The sequence below is a fragment of the Sinocyclocheilus grahami genome, unplaced genomic scaffold (genome assembly GCF_001515645.1).
Source record: "Sinocyclocheilus grahami isolate Dianchi unplaced genomic scaffold, SAMN03320097.WGS_v1.1 scaffold637.1, whole genome shotgun sequence".
NCBI lineage: Eukaryota > Metazoa > Chordata > Actinopteri > Cypriniformes > Cyprinidae > Sinocyclocheilus > Sinocyclocheilus grahami.
In genome coordinates, this window is record NW_015505816.1 from 122627 (window position 1) to 140251 (window position 17625).

A 17625-nucleotide genomic window follows, 5' to 3' on the forward strand; every position below is an offset into this window, starting at 1 on the left:
ACAGGAAAAACTAACAAAAACAGTACAAACACTGGAGAGCCAAACACTGAGGCTGCCGTCTGCGGCGCCATCGCATGAGTATTGCATGTAAACTTACTTATTGATGTATTTTGTGGTGAATTTTAAATAATGTTATATAATTTTCTATTTTTGTATTATTTGATGATAATCAATAGTACCAACATTAAGAACAACAAGAACAATAATAATTAAAGCTGCAAGCAGCATTGAAAGGGCCCTCGCACCTGGGTTCACCGATCCTGGTGGCTTTAGGAAAACAGCGAATGGTGAGCAATATGCATTTGAAGTGGTAGATATAGGAGGAATATGTCAAAGTAATTTATATGTGCCAAATTTCCTGCTTCCAGCTGGTGGAACTATGATTATAACTGAATATTGGCATATAGATGTCTTCAGGCCAGCATGTTTATCAAACATATGAAGTTTGGTGCAGATTGAACATGGTATGTTTGAGTTAGTGTAAAACATGACATATCCCTATTGCCAGCAGGTGGCGCTATGATTATAACAGAATATTGGACTTTAGATGTCTTCGGGCCAGGACTCTTAACCTTGTTCCACTCTGCGACCCACAGTTTGAAAACCCCTGCATTAGACTGACCAAATATAACGCTGATGTCATTAAATCTCTAGGAGGAGTTTGTTCCAGCTTAAAACATGAACAGCTTACTTCCTGTTGCCAGCAGGTGGTGCTATTACTATAACTGAATCATGTAGATCTCTTCAGGTCAGGAGTCTTATCAAACATGTGAAGTTTGGGGCAGATCGGACAATGTATGCCAGTTCATGGCAAAAATTGAAATTGGTCATGGACGCGGCTTTCAGCGAAAATGTAAGATCCTCGCAATTTAACATTGCAAAGGCCTTTAGAGTAGACTGACCAAATGGTCAGTAGTTTGTTTAAATACAATGGATGAAAATGGCAAAAATTGCACAAAATTTGCAATTCAAAATAACCGACTTCCTGCTGAGACTTTGTACCAGGGTACTTGTTTGTAGTTATTGGTGTGTTCCATGTGTCTACCAAATTTCGTACATTTATGTGAAACATAGCTCAAGGGGCAATTCATTGAAATTTTATAGGTGGCGCTATTGAGCCACGCTTCCACACCCACTTCTGAAATCCATATCAGATGTAAATTTTTGCCACTTCTGCTGCGTGTACAAAGTTTCAAAGAATTTTCGAGCATGTTTAGGCCCTCAAAAATGTGACTCATTTTGGAGAATAAGAAGAAACTGAGCAATTCCAATAGGGTCCTCGCACCATCGGTGCTCGAGCCCTAAAAATACTTTTATTGTTGATAATAATAATATCATAATTATTATCATAATATATATTCATAAATGTATTGGATTGTTTGTATTATTAGTATTAATATTATTCAGTAAAATAAAATAAAACAATATAATATAATATAATATATAATTATTCAGAAGTAATGCTAATAGTAGTAATACATATTATTGTTATTATTATTATTATTAATAATAATAATAAATATAATGATTAACATATTTGTTAATAATAACAAATATGTTGGGTCCTGACGTAAAAACAGCTGAGAATGACTGTGTCTATGCATTCACACAGATAATAATAATTTTATCTTGATCTTAAAATATTTATTCACCTGTCTGAAGAGTGAAACAGCAATAATACAAAGCTCCATCCCTGCTTGATATGCACAACCCACAGAGATTGTCACACATTAACAGATTGAAGAAAGGCTTCATCTCCTCCCACCGGGAGATATTGTATTCTAGTGCCACCCTCTGCCATCACATAAGGCCATTTCATTAGTGCACCAGCACTCTCTACTCCTCTCAATCAGCGCAGACTACCATTTGGTGAAAACCACAGCTCCCTCCCCCTCTCTCCACCTTGTCATTTCTCAACCCAGTCCCCCTAACCGGCTTATAATACTACAGTTTGTGAATTATGATTTGGTATGTGCTCAGTATTGACCAAGGGATGAAGTTGTGGAGGCTTGAACACCATCAAGCAATGACGTGCCACGGATAGATGGATTGTTTGATGTAAATCAACTTGTGTGTGTTTGTGTTGTGTGTATGTGTGTGTCACAGTGAATCCAGCCAGATGTCTTAGTATCAGCAGTGTGGTGACAGCGAGAAGATGTGTGGGGTAATAAAAAGCTCAGAAGACTGATGCTTATGTGGCCTCACTCATGCACACTTACACACCTCCATGTCCCAAGGCAAAATGGAGGGATACAGTCCCCATAATTCAGTGGTCAGCAGGGAGGCATATTTCTTCTGTGTGCTGTGGAGGTATTAGCTGCGTATGGGGTCCACACACAGGTCAGGAGGGCTGTGGGAGTGTATTGCTGTGTTCAAATTCACCTCATTCTGCTTCCCGCAAATCCCAGAGGACTGATTTATGACACTGAAGAAAAACCTTACGAATAAAGTGGGGTTAACACCTTTGTGTGATGCAGTTTTCCACTTACATTTTTGATGAGATCTCTATCTGTTATCTGAACTGTTATTTTCCTAAGAACAGAAGGACAGATAAGTGCTCATGGGAAATGGCTGAGAAGAAATTCATTTTCGTTTTCAATTATTGTGTATAAATCAAAATAATTGTTAGCCCTTTAAATCAAGTGGTCAAGGTTTTGCTGGTTAGGTTAAAATAGTCTGAGTAGCCCAATCTGGTAGATGCCATGGGGGATCCAAAAAGCATGTTTCTCAATTGGCAGCCATTTAAAATTTGTTATGTGACAAAAAAAACATTTGGCAAAAAAAAAATAATAATAATTTAGAATCAGAATCAGAATGAGCTTTATTGCCAGGTATGTTTACACATACGAGGAATTTGTTTTCGTGACATAAGCTTCCACAGTGTAACAGAACGACAGTGACAGAACAAAAAACACAGATAATAAAAATAAAAATAGAACAAGTAAATAAGGAATAAAAATATATAAATTGACAATTGTATGTGCGGGTATATTACAATAGACAGTTTTTTGTATGTACAGATACTGTATATTATGTGCAAATTTGAGGTGTAGGCTGAGTATGTGTGTTAGATAAGTGTATGAGTGAATAAATAGTGTGTGTTCAACAGTTATTGTCAAGTGTTCATGAGATGGATGGCCTGAGGGAAGAAACTGTTCCTGTGTCTGGCCGTTCTGGTGCTCAGTGCTCTGTAGCGTCGACCAGATGGCAACAGTTCAAAGAGGGAGTGTGCTGGTGTGAGGGATCCAGAGTGATTCTGCCAGCCCTTTTGCTCACTCTGGATTATATTATATTATATTATATTATATTATATTATATTATATTACAGTTGTTTCTGGTCCTTGAATCTGATCCATTTCTCACAGCGAGTGTCATGGCGGATGCCCAAATCCACTATAATTTAAAAATAATACTGTTTTTGTGTGACGGAATGTAGTGTTTAGAGGTTTTTTAGCCGATAATGTACTTGTTTAGACTTCAAATAGGAGGTTTGTTAATAAAGATAACGTCTATTTTAAAATTTGCTTCAACGTTTCCGGAGACGTGAGTGCTGACTCTGATATCTCTGCAGGAAAGTGTAGTAGATTGTATGTTTTTACATTTTAGATATATTATTATTTGTTATGTGTTGAATTTAAGTATTTAAAAAGATGCTACAAAGCATGATGGCATATGACGACCATTGCAGAATCCAAGGGAATTTTACATGCTTAAAGTCTAGTGTGACCGTGGCTTTATTTGTTCCAGAGCGTTGAATTTTGGCTGAGGGCAAAATCTCATCCGTTATTTCATGTAAGTTAGCTTTTGTACTTTTAACTGAATTGCCTAGCAACCTTTATGATGGCTGTTGTTGTTGGTTCTTAAACATTATTATTCAATAAAAAATATTTTATATACATTAGTATTTAGTATTGGGAAACAGTGTGTGTGTTCGTGATGGTGATTAGTGACACTGTTCCACCGTTAGATGGCGAAAAGAGACAAGGAAGTTATTTTTACTTTCAACAACAGCTGGTAAACAGCCAACAAATGCGCTGAGCAGCACTGTCATCGGAAATCACCCTGAACAGAGGAAAGGATATTATGAGCCTATTGGACATTCAAATATTTTATTGTGAATATGAGATTGAGCTGTAAAGAATGAATGACTGTATCAGATGCAGGTAATCACACTCGCTCAGTCCATCTCTCATAATACTCTAATCCACATAATACACTCCTTTTAATACAGTAATACAAATAGCTTTCATTGAAGCAACTCAACGTTCCTTCATTACTAGTTCTAAAGTGACCTTTTCAAATTAGGAACAGAGGCTTGGGCTTAGATTTGAACTTTAGATTTGAATTTGTGGTGGAAGGAATTAACTCTGCCCAAAAGAGGGCTTTTAAAGACACTCCATTGTTGTTTCTTATGTATTTACACACTCGTGCTGTCGAACTGCTGTATAAACACAATATCACACTCGTAGACGTGAGATTTGGCTGTATATCGGTATGCTGTAATCTGCTGATATACAGCCATATCTCACGTCTACGAGTGCGATATTTCTCATATTATATTATATTATATTATATTATATTATATTATATTATATTATATTATATTCTTAGATATTTTGCAAAATTTTGCTTGTGTCTGATATTTGGGGACACATACAGTATGTATAACCTTATATTTTTTTCCTGTTTGCTGCTTTTGACTATGTACACACTATATGTAATGATTATTATTTGCTTTATTTACTTTTTTTAAGAAATCAGTCCTTTTATTAAGAATGTATACACTAAATTGATCCATTTTATTTTAAATAAATGCTACTTTTTATTAAACATAGATTCCTGAAAATGGTCACAAAAAAAACTGGCACAAAAATGGTTTTCAACATTGATAATATATTTCTTAATCTTCAATTTAGCATATTAAAATGATTTCCGAAGGATCATGTGACTCTGAATACTGGTGTGATGATGCTGAAAATTCAGCTTTGCATCACAGGAATAAATGTATTAAAATAGAAAACTGTTCCTTTAAAATGGAATAATATTTACCAATATTACTGTTGATCCTGTGGTTCATGAGTATTTAGTCACATGGCATTTACAACTTAGTCGACTGTCTAAAAAGCATACTGAGTGAGCGTTTCTATAAACAAAGACGGCAGATTTCAAATCATGTAAACCATTGAGAGGATTGTGGAAGCTAACGTCTCAGGTTACGCATGTAACCATGGTTCCTAGAGGGAACGAGATGCTGCGTCGGAGGACGCTTTGGGAACGCCCTTCAGCGTGACCGGCTCTGAACCACGTGTGTAATCAGTCCAATGGATGGGCGAGACATCACAGGCGGGGTGACGTAGCGACCAGGAAGCTTAAAAGCATGTGCGGTGAAACCGGTGTCAGCTTCTAGGAGTGAAGCAAGCACTGGCAGAGATGCCGAAAGTATGGCCCCGAGATGCAGGGACTCATTCCCTCGAGGAACCATGGTTACATGCGTAACCTGAGACATTCCTCTTCAGGAACTCAAGCTGCATCGGAGGACGCTTTGGGAACGAGTATGCCCACGCCGCCAGACTTTCAAATCTTCACCTAGTGTGGAAGCCTGCACAGCTAGGGCGAGAGAACAGAAGAGCCAGTAATGGCTTGCATGTCTAAACCATAGAACCTGACAAAGGTAAGGGGCGTGGACCATCCTGCAGCGTCGCAGATGTCCTGCATCGAGACACCTGCCAAGAAGGCCTTGGAGGCCGCCACACTTCTAGTAGAATGAGCCTTGACCCCTAAAGGCGAAGGGAGATCAGAGGACTGAGAACCATACTCTGCCCGGCCAGAACGGGACTACTGGCAGAAGACGGACCCCGTCCCAGCACACTCTCTCCAGAACTCCCGGGAGTAGAGCGATCGGGGGAAAGTCGTACAGACTAAGCCTTGGCCACGTCTGTACCATGGCATCCAGACCCAGTGGAGCTGGATGAGTGAGAGAGAACCAGAGGGGACAGTGCTATGTCTCTCGAGTCGCAAACAGGTCCACCTGAGCCTGGCCAAAAACTCTTCATATCTGCTTCACCACTTTGGGATAAAGCATCCATTCCCCGGGCCTCTGCTCCTGCCTCGACAGGATGTCTGCTCCCAAATTGAGTTGCCCAGGAATGCGAACTGCTCTCAGTGAGAGAAGTTTGCCCTGGGACCACACAAGGACCTGGTACGCTAGTTTGTACAAACGGCGTGAGGGCAGACCTCCCTGGTGGTTGATGTAAGAGACCACCGCTGTGTTGTCGGTGCGCACCAGCACATGGTGACCTCTGGGAAGAAGTGTCTGGGAAGAAGTGTCTTAGTGCACGAAGCACGGCCAGCATCTCCAGGCAGTTTAAATGCCATGTCAGATGGCGACCACTCCACAGACCGCGGGCAGGGTGGCCACTCAGGACCGCACCCCAACCGGTGAGGGATGCGTCTGTCGCTAGCATTACGCGGTGACAAGGAGCTCCCAGCACCAGGCCCTGAGACAAGAACCAAGGTTTCCTCCACGTGTCCAAGGCACGTAGGCATCGCCGCATGACCTTGATCATGCAAAGCGGGTTTCCCCTCGGGGAGAACCCCTTGTCTTGAGCCACCACTGTAGGGGTCTCATGTACAGCAGGCCAAGAGGCATCATGTTGGACGCAGCTTCCATCAGACCCAGCAGTCTCTGAAACGGCTTGACAGTAAATGACCAGCCTTCACTGACTCTCGCGACTGCGGTGAGGATCGACTCGATCTGAGCAGGAGACATACGTGCCTGCATCGTGGTCGAATCCCTTACCATGCCCAGATAAGTGGTTCTCTGTACTGGAGAAAGCACACTTTTCTTGGCGTTAAGTCTTAACCCCAGCTCTTTCGTGTGAGCGAGAATGACATCTCGATGTCGAACCGCCATCCGCTCTGATTGAGCTAATATCAACAAACCATCGATGTGGTTGAGTCGTGAAAGTGTGGGGTGAGAGTGCAAGGCCAAAGGAAGAACCGGTATTGGTAGGCTTTTGCCCCCAAAAGCAAACCTCAGGAACTTCCTATGATGAGGAAGGATGGAGATATGTGCATCTTTTAGATCGATCGTGACACACCAGTCCTCGGACTTGGTCTGAGACACAACTTGTTTGAGTGCGAGCATGCTGAACTTCAGTCCCCTGACTGAGCGGTTCAAAAGATGCAGATCTAAAATAGGACGCAACCCTTCATCCTTCCTCGGAACGGTAAAGTACCGGCTGTAGGGCTCGGACTCTGCTACGCGAGGAGGGACCACCTCGATGGCCTTCGTCCTCAGAGAGTGTCTACTTCTGTCCCATTACCAGAGCCTGCTCGAGGCCCACCAGGGTGGGAAAGGCCCTGTTTAATTGAGGTGGAGGAGGACCGAAATGGATTCTGTGGCCTCTCACTACAGTGTACAGGACCCACTGAGACATGTTTGGCAGTAGTTTTCACGCTGCCAAATAGTCTACTAAGGGAATCGGTCTCTCGAGACTGACCTCTGGTGTGACCAGAGCGGCTAGCTCGGTGCCCTGAAGTGGCGGACCAGCAGGGGACGGCCGTACTAGCTGCTCTAGTGACCTCCGTGGAGGTTGCGAGCCTCTTAGCACCGCTACGTTCCCGGGCGGTAACTGAGAGAGCACTCGCCAGAGACCGCTGCGCCCTGGAACACCGGCAGGGTTGGCAGACCGATCTCCTGAGGGCACTGGGGAGAGACGGGCACCGTGTAATGTGGTGTACACCGCTCTTCCCCAGAGGGAGCTGGCCCTCAAAAAGTCCTAGGCCTTAGGCGTCAGGTTGTTTACGACGAAGACTATCCAGCGAGAATGACGGTCCGCAGAACCGCCTTTGGCCTGGGAGTGCCACTCTGATTCTAGACTCTGCGGAGTACGAGAAGTGAGGCCCCCAGAATGAGGGGCTGGAACACGGTAGGTTGGGACTGCTCCTGCCCAGCAGCCCCTGCTGACCGCTTCAACCTCCTCAGAGGAAGAGAGGTAAATGCGTGCTCTCACTCGAGAAATTTTTATCCCAAGAGCCCCTGCATATCTAACTTCTCATAGTCAGATAAATACTTAATTTTATTCCTCAGAATTAAATGCAGTCAAACAACCAGACGAGTAAATACGGTGGCTGAGGGCAAAATCTCATCCGTTATTTCATGTAAGTTAGCTTTTGTACTTTTAACTGAATTGCCTAGCAACCTTTATGATGGCTGTTGTTGTTGGTTCTTAAACATTATTATTCAATAAAAAATATTTTATATACATTAGTATTTAGTATTGGGAAACAGTGTGTGTGTTCGTGATGGTGATTAGTGACACTGTTCCACCGTTAGATGGCGAAAAGAGACAAGGAAGTTATTTTTACTTTCAACAACAGCTGGTAAACAGCCAACAAATGCGCTGAGCAGCACTGTCATCGGAAATCACCCTGAACAGAGGAAAGGATATTATGAGCCTATTGGACATTCAAATATTTTATTGTGAATATGAGATTGAGCTGTAAAGAATGAATGACTGTATCAGATGCAGGTAATCACACTCGCTCAGTCCATCTCTCATAATACTCTAATCCACATAATACACTCCTTTTAATACAGTAATACAAATAGCTTTCATTGAAGCAACTCAACGTTCCTTCATTACTAGTTCTAAAGTGACCTTTTCAAATTAGGAACAGAGGCTTGGGCTTAGATTTGAACTTTATATTTGAATTTGTGGTGGAAGGAATTAACTCTGCACAAAAGAGGGCTTTTAAAGACACTCCATTGTTGTTTCTTATGTATTTACACACTCGTGCTGTCGAACTGCTGTATAAACACAATATCACACTCGTAGACGTGAGATTTGGCTGTATATCGGTATGCTGTAATCTGCTGATATACAGCCATATCTCACGTCTACGAGTGCGATATTTCTCATATTATATTATATTATATTATATTATATTATATTATATTATATTATATTATATTATATTATATTATATTATATTATATTATATTATATTATATTATATTATATTATATTATATTATATTATATTATATTATATTATGTTATATTATATTCTTAGATATTTTGCAAAATTTTGCTTGTGTCTGATATTTGGGGACACATACAGTATGTATAACCTTATATTTTTTTCCTGTTTGCTGCTTTTGACTATGTACACACTATATGTAATGATTATTATTTGCTTTATTTACTTTTTTTAAGAAATCAGTCCTTTTATTAAGAATGTATACACTAAATTGATCCATTTTATTTTAAATAAATGCTACTTTTTATTAAACATAGATTCCTGAAAATGGTCACAAAAAAAACTGGCACAAAAATGGTTTTCAACATTGATAATATATTTCTTAATCTTCAATTTAGCATATTAAAATGATTTCCGAAGGATCATGTGACTCTGAATACTGGTGTGATGATGCTGAAAATTCAGCTTTGCATCACAGGAATAAATGTATTAAAATAGAAAACTGTTCCTTTAAAATGGAATAATATTTACCAATATTACTGTTGATCCTGTGGTTCATGAGTATTTAGTCACATGGCATTTACAACTTAGTCGACTGTCTAAAAAGCATACTGAGTGAGCGTTTCTATAAACAAAGACGGCAGATTTCAAATCATGTAAACCATTGAGAGGATTGTGGAAGCTAACGTCTCAGGTTACGCATGTAACCATGGTTCCTAGAGGGAACGAGATGCTGCGTTGGAGGACGCTTTGGGAACGCCCTTCAGCGTGACCGGCTCTGAACCACGTGTGTAATCAGTCCAATGGATGGGCGAGACATCACAGGCGGGGTGACGTAGCGACCAGGAAGCTTAAAAGCATGTGCGGTGAAACCGGTGTCAGCTTCTAGGAGTGAAGCAAGCACTGGCAGAGATGCCGAAAGTATGGCCCCGAGATGCAGGGACTCATTCCCTCGAGGAACCATGGTTACATGCGTAACCTGAGACATTCCTCTTCAGGAACTCAAGCTGCATCGGAGGACGCTTTGGGAACGAGTATGCCCACGCCGCCAGACTTTCAAATCTTCACCTAGTGTGGAAGCCTGCACAGCTAGGGCGAGAGAACAGAAGAGCCAGTAATGGCTTGCATGTCTAAACCATAGAACCTGACAAAGGTAAGGGGCGTGGACCATCCTGCAGCGTCGCAGATGTCCTGCATCGAGACACCTGCCAAGAAGGCCTTGGAGGCCGCCACACTTCTAGTAGAATGAGCCTTGACCCCTAAAGGCGAAGGGAGATCAGAGGACTGAGAACCATACTCTGCCCGGCCAGAACGGGACTACTGGCAGAAGACGGACCCCGTCCCAGCACACTCTCTCCAGAACTCCCGGGAGTAGAGCGATCGGGGGAAAGTCGTACAGACTAAGCCTTGGCCACGTCTGTACCATGGCATCCAGACCCAGTGGAGCTGGATGAGTGAGAGAGAACCAGAGGGGACAGTGCTATGTCTCTCGAGTCGCAAACAGGTCCACCTGAGCCTGGCCAAAAACTCTTCATATCTGCTTCACCACTTTGGGATAAAGCATCCATTCCCCGGGCCTCTGCTCCTGCCTCGACAGGATGTCTGCTCCCAAATTGAGTTGCCCAGGAATGCGAACTGCTCTCAGTGAGAGAAGTTTGCCCTGGGACCACACAAGGACCTGGTACGCTAGTTTGTACAAACGGCGTGAGGGCAGACCTCCCTGGTGGTTGATGTAAGAGACCACCGCTGTGTTGTCGGTGCGCACCAGCACATGGTGACCTCTGGGAAGAAGTGTCTGGGAAGAAGTGTCTTAGTGCACGAAGCACGGCCAGCATCTCCAGGCAGTTTAAATGCCATGTCAGATGGCGACCACTCCACAGACCGCGGGCAGGGTGGCCACTCAGGACCGCACCCCAACCGGTGAGGGATGCGTCTGTCGCTAGCATTACGCGGTGACAAGGAGCTCCCAGCACCAGGCCCTGAGACAAGAACCAAGGTTTCCTCCACGTGTCCAAGGCACGTAGGCATCGCCGCATGACCTTGATCATGCAAAGCGGGTTTCCCCTCGGGGAGAACCCCTTGTCTTGAGCCACCACTGTAGGGGTCTCATGTACAGCAGGCCAAGAGGCATCATGTTGGACGCAGCTTCCATCAGACCCAGCAGTCTCTGAAACGGCTTGACAGTAAATGACCAGCCTTCACTGACTCTCGCGACTGCGGTGAGGATCGACTCGATCTGAGCAGGAGACATACGTGCCTGCATCGTGGTCGAATCCCATACCATGCCCAGATAAGTGGTTCTCTGTACTGGAGAAAGCACACTTTTCTTGGCGTTAAGTCTTAACCCCAGCTCTTTCGTGTGAGCGAGAATGACATCTCGATGTCGAACCGCCATCCGCTCTGATTGAGCTAATATCAACAAACCATCGATGTGGTTGAGTCGTGAAAGTGTGGGGTGAGAGTGCAAGGCCAAAGGAAGAACCGGTATTGGTAGGCTTTTGCCCCCAAAAGCAAACCTCAGGAACTTCCTATGATGAGGAAGGATGGAGATATGTGCATCTTTTAGATCGATCGTGACACACCAGTCCTCGGACTTGGTCTGAGACACAACTTGTTTGAGTGCGAGCATGCTGAACTTCAGTCCCCTGACTGAGCGGTTCAAAAGATGCAGATCTAAAATAGGACGCAACCCTTCATCCTTCCTCGGAACGGTAAAGTACCGGCTGTAGGGCTCGGACTCTGCTACGCGAGGAGGGACCACCTCGATGGCCTTCGTCCTCAGAGAGTGTCTACTTCTGTCCCATTACCAGAGCCTGCTCGAGGCCCACCAGGGTGGGAAAGGCCCTGTTTAATTGAGGTGGAGGAGGACCGAAATGGATTCTGTGGCCTCTCACTACAGTGTACAGGACCCACTGAGACATGTTTGGCAGTAGTTTTCACGCTGCCAAATAGTCTACTAAGGGAATCGGTCTCTCGAGACTGACCTCTGGTGTGACCAGAGCGGCTAGCTCGGTGCCCTGAAGTGGCGGACCAGCAGGGGACGGCCGTACTAGCTGCTCTAGTGACCTCCGTGGAGGTTGCGAGCCTCTTAGCACCGCTACGTTCCCGGGCGGTAACTGAGAGAGCACTCGCCAGAGACCGCTGCGCCCTGGAACACCGGCAGGGTTGGCAGACCGATCTCCTGAGGGCACTGAGGAGAGACGGGCACCGTGTAATGTGGTGTACACCGCTCTTCCCCAGAGGGAGCTGGCCCTCAAAAAGTCCTAGGCCTTAGGCGTCAGGTTGTTTACGACGAAGACTATCCAGCGAGAATGACGGTCCGCAGAACCGCCTTTGGCCTGGGAGTGCCACTCTGATTCTAGACTCTGCGGAGTACGAGAAGTGAGGCCCCCAGAATGAGGGGCTGGAACACGGTAGGTTGGGACTGCTCCTGCCCAGCAGCCCCTGCTGACCGCTTCAACCTCCTCAGAGGAAGAGAGGTAAATGCGTGCTCTCACTCGAGAAATTTTTATCCCAAGAGCCCCTGCATATCTAACTTCTCATAGTCAGATAAATACTTAATTTTATTCCTCAGAATTAAATGCAGTCAAACAACCAGACGAGTAAATACGGGCTGGTGAGTAAGATTCACATCAAAAACCAAATTATGTAATATACGCGTTGCCTCGGCAGCGCGCGAGCCGCTCAGTCACACAAACAACATCAATCTCCTAAGAGAAAGATGGCCGCAGCAGCGAGCTCTCACTCAGAGGGTGTAGAAACTGCAGCGCAGGCTTCCAAGCCTCGAGAACGAGCTCTAGATCTAGGGAACACGGGTGGAGATAGGACGAGCCGTCTCCAACCCGTCTGCCAGGTCTTGTGCGATCCCCGCGATCTCAGTCGCCGCCATGCCTCAGCAGCAGCGGGACCGCAATCGCAAGATCACAGGCACGGCCACACTCCTCGGAGCTTGCCTGGTGAGAGCGAAGCGCTTAACAGCGGGAAAAGCACAATCCGCCCCCCGAGAGCCGACTGCGCAAGCTCCGCTCCCCATTAATGCTGCTCATTATAATATCAGGCATAATATGCTAATCTTCTCGGAGAAAGACAGGCGGAGCGTCGCGCCCTCACCCCGGGGGGAAGGACCGCAGTGCGGGCTTCCGAAACCCATAGAGCAGGCACCGGATCTGGTGGTTAAGGAAGCAGATAGGGACTCGCCCGTCTACATTCCCTCCACCGGATCCATATGCGAAACCCACGAGCACACCCTCGGCGAAAGCGGGGCCGGCACCTCGAGGAACGCTAGTGAAGGCTCCCTCCTCAAAGAGAGACCTCTGAGAGCGAAGCAAGGCATTGACAAATGGTACCAAAGCGGGCCGTCAGCTCCCTCGAGAGCTGACTCTGCGTGCTTTGCTCCCAAGCAGACAACAAATAAACAGTGTGTATCCCCACCCATAAAGTAACACTGAACGCTGCCTTCCCTCGCCTTAGGTGTTTGGTTTTCATGCTTTTAAGCTTCCTGGTCGCTACGTCACCCCGGCCGTGACATCTCGCCCATCCATTGGACTGATTGCACAGGTGGTTCAGAGCCGGTCACGCTGAAGAGCGTTCCCAAAGCGTCCTCCGACACAGCTCGAGTTCCTGAAGAAGAACTGATGCTTTCTCTAAATATTATAGACCTCCATATAATTATTCTATGCCACATAATTGTAGAGTATGTAGACATGAAGTCATTTAAAGTTTCACAGAAGTTCATAAGTGATTTGGGTTCCATGGAAATGCTGTAATCCAGATGCATTATGGGCCTACCATCAGGCTCATTTGTCTTCTCAGGATAAGGGCAAACTACCTAGACATCGAACAGTTTGTGATCAATTTTGTTTTTTAATAAGTCTTACAAGATCAATAGAAGACAGAAGCAAATGTTACACCAGGAGATGAGAAAGGCCTCAGTGAGCCTTTAAAATTACAAAGCATATGATGTGTTAATAATATTGAGTTCTTTGCAACCTTTCAAAAATTGTTGTTTCTTAGAATGTGAAACCCAGACTTGTTTGAAATATGTGACTGTGAAATTTAAGTTGTAATCTTTCTTCATGCTACAATCATTGCTGTGCTCTAATTTTGATCAGCTTCCCACAAAATAAAGCCTTTTTGTTGAAGTGCCTTGTTTATTTTGTAAAACACTGTTCTACTAGCATGATATTGTCACGGGACCGTCAGAAACGGAGTGTCACAAAGTCAATTGCAGCAATGTGACCCAATCACAAGCACAATGTAGGTGGAGCCTAGCTAACATCAAAATTATAAGGATGCAGAATCGCTCATGGTCAGTGTCTAATGCTTGTCAGTCTGCTCAAGCATACAATTACAGCGACAAATTTCAATTTGTGTCGCAGTTTTGTCAGCGTCCAGCATCCAACAGGACCAGATCTCCACACAGTTGTCAAATAATAGAGCATAGTAATGAGAAGTGGTAAATGAACGCCATCTAGTGACGTTATTTTGAAGTATCCTGGAAAATCCAGATTAAACCGTTTGCTGGATTATAGAAACGGGTTTCTAGCTGGCTATTAGCTGGTCATACCAACAGCTGGTGAAGCTTTATTATTTTATTTTATTTTACATTGTCAACCAGCTAATGATCAACATACCATCTTAAACTTGAGTTTTCTATCAGTAGCTATACAATATCATTATTTTAGGTCAGTAGAAAGAAAGTGTGAATAGAATTTGTTAAGATAAATGTAACTGTTTAAACCCTTATTTAGTATCAAAAGATAGCATACAAATATAATAGTTCCCGAATAGCAATACCGTTTTAAAATGACTTGCACAATGTAATACTTTTATTATTATAATTTTTTTTGTAAACGTGGTTAATAAACCACGTTTACAAAAAAAAAGCACTTGTAAACGTGGTTTATAGCCTATTAATTAAGACGCATCATTGCAGATCTTTTAGAAATCAATGCTGTGATATTAGCTATATAGAAAAATATGATCGCACGTTGCCCTCTGCTGTCTGTTGTGCGCAGTCACCCGGAGACACGTCCAGTGTTGTTTTCTTTGACTTGATTTTTAAAGTACCTTTACAAAAATGCACAAACTGTCAACTACAATGATATATATATATATATATATGACTGCTAGATCATTATGAATTATTATGGGGTCGTATTGAGAGAGAAGAAAATATATAGGCCTATATATATTAAAAACTCATTAAACTCATAAAACTCATTCTGATTACTAATGAAATGATATAGGCCTACTAATATAGACATATTAGATAATAGTATTTATTATTTACTAGGCCTATTACTATACTACTACTATAATACTACTACTAACGAAGGCATGTTCCTAATATTACTCTACACCAGGTGTGCCCAATCCACCGGCTTAGTTCATTTCCAGCCCTAATCCAGCACACCTGTCTGTAATTACAGAGCATTGCTGAAGATCTTAAAGGGGTCATATGATGTTGCTAAAAAGAACATTAGTTTGTGTATTTGGTGTAATGGAATGTGTTTATGCGGTTTAAGGTAAAAAAAACACATTATTTCCACATACTGTACATTATTGTTTCTCCTCTATGCCCCGCCTTTCTGAAACGCGTCGATTTTTACAAAGCTCATCGGTCTGAAAAGCGAGGGGTGCTATCCAGTGTGTTGTGATTGGCCGAATACCTCAAGCTTGTGACGGAAATGTCCCTTACCATATTGTGATGCCTTGTCCCAACCGGAGCAATGAGACAAAAACATTAAAACCCATTATAAACGAGGCATTTGTTGCATCCAGTGGGGACATATGGTGCGACTGTGGAGAGAGTGAGCAGCACCAAGTTCCTGGGTGTGCACATCACAGAGGACCTCTCCTGGACTGACAACACCGCAGCACTGGCCAAGAAAGCACAGCAGCGTCTCTACTTCCTCCGCACTTCCATGTGCACCTTCTACAGAGGCACCATCGAGAGCATTCTGATGAGCTGCATCACTGTGTGGTATGGCGCCTGCAACGCGTCCTGCCGCAAGTCACTTCAACGCATAGTGAGAGCAGCTGAGAAGATCGTTAGTGTCTCTCTCCCCTCCCTCCAGGATATTTATGGAACCCGTCTCACCCACAAATTCCTCTACATTGCAGGTGATCCCACCCACCCGACACACCGCTTCTTTAGTCTGCTGCCATCAGGGAGGAGACTGCGGAGTCTCCAGGCCAGGACCAGCAGACTGAAGAACAGCTTCATTCATCAGGCTGTCAGGAAGCTCAACTCCCTCCCGACCTTGCCCCCCTCCCCTCCCCTCTCCTCTCCTGCCCCATGCACCACTGAACTCTGAACCTCAGAACCCACCCCCCCTTGTGGAGACAGAATACAGCGGGGGCTTCAATCTCGGATGCAGGTGACAGGCAAATCAAAGGCCGGCGGCCCTGGTGTTTGAAACGGAGTGTCACAAAGTCAATTGCAGCAATGTGACCCAATCACAAGCACAATGTAACGTGACAGTCAACAGCAGAGCTTTTCCTTTGGAGCCTAGCTAACATCAAAATTATAAGGATGCAGAATCGCTCATGGTCAGTGTCTAATGCTTGTCAGTCTGCTCAAGCATACAATTACAGCGACAAATTTCAATTGTCAGCGTCCAGCATCCAACAGGACCAGATCTCCACACAGTTGTCAAATAATAGAGCATAGTAATGAGAAGTGGTAAATGAACGCCATCTAGTGACGTTATTTTGAAGTATCCTGGAAAATCCAGATTAAACCGTTTGCTGGATTATAGAAACGGGTTTCTAGCTGGCTATTAGCTGGTCATACCAACAGCTGGTGAAGCTTTATTATTTTATTTTATTTTACATTGTCAACCAGCTAATGATCAACATACCATCTTAAACTTGAGTTTTATATCAGTAGCTATACAATATCATTATTTTAGGTCAGTAGAAAGATAGTGTGAATAGAATTTGTTAAGATAAATGTAACTGTTTAAACCCTTATTTAGTATCAAAGATAGCATACAAATATAATAGTTCCCGAATAGCAATACCGTTTTAAAATGACTGGCACAATGTAATACTTTTATTATTATAATTTTTTTTTTGTAAACGTGGTTAATAAACCACGTTTACAAAAAAAAGCACTTGTAAACGTGGTTTATAGCCTATTAATTAAGACGCATCATTGCAGATCTTTTAGAAATCAATGCTGTGATATTAGCTATATAGAAAAATATGATCGCACGTTGCCCTCTGCTGTCTGTTGTGCGCAGTCACCCGGAGACACGTCCAGTGTTGTTTTCTTTGACTTGATTTTTAAAGTACCTTTACAAAAATGCACAAACTGTCAACTACAATGATATATATATATATGACTGCTAGATCATTATGAATTATTATGGGGTCGTATTGAGAGAGAAGAAAATATATAGGCCTATATATATTACTAATGAAATGATATAGGCCTACTAATATAGACATATTAGATAATAGTATTTATTATTTACTAGGCCTATTACTATACTACTACTATAATACTACTACTAACGAAGGCATGTTCCTAATATTACTCTACACCAGGTGTGCCCAATCCACCGGCTTAGTTCATTTCCAGCCCTGCTCCAGCACACCTGTCTGTAATTACAGAGCATTGCTGAAGATCTTA